Source organism: Sinocyclocheilus grahami, unplaced genomic scaffold, assembly GCF_001515645.1.
Source record: "Sinocyclocheilus grahami isolate Dianchi unplaced genomic scaffold, SAMN03320097.WGS_v1.1 scaffold15805.1, whole genome shotgun sequence".
Lineage (NCBI taxonomy): Eukaryota > Metazoa > Chordata > Actinopteri > Cypriniformes > Cyprinidae > Sinocyclocheilus > Sinocyclocheilus grahami.
In genome coordinates this window covers 1-568 of record NW_015515891.1, presented here as the reverse complement: position 1 = coordinate 568, position 568 = coordinate 1, and positions in this window count along the sequence as shown.

Sequence of the window (568 nt, the reverse complement as noted above, 5' to 3'; positions counted from 1 at the left end):
TCTCTAAGGTCGGGGATGGTTTGTCATAGGCCTAGTTATTTTCTTAAAACTCTCCGACTTGCCTCTTTTACCCCAAAATTAGAAAAGAAAAAAAAAATCAGTTGTGTCATATCGCGCTTTCAGCCGCTGCCATGCCCAAGAAACGGAAGAAACCTTGAAATAATTAAGCCATATACGCTTGAGGCTTTTAAATGAGAAGGCTATAGGCTACCCACAAACCTTCGTGTTCACCAGTCTGCAAGCTGCTATGCGTAGATTCAATGAAAACTGACAACAGAAGTTTTCCTTCTTCTATTTGAGACAGTCTGTCCGTGATATCATGTCCTCTGATTATTTTTTTACTCTCTTGTCTAAACGGTAGGCCTATTTAACAACAAACCATTCAAAGCTAAGCAGCTATTTTGTCTTGTAGGTCATATAGGGCCTCTTGCAACGTTGGCTTCGGCCGCAACGAACATTAATACCCGTTAATACAGTTAATATTAAACTTCATTGCCAAACGAATATCCCGTCAAATAGTAGTTTTTTAACCATAGCAAGGCTTAATGTAGGCTTATGAAACGTAGCC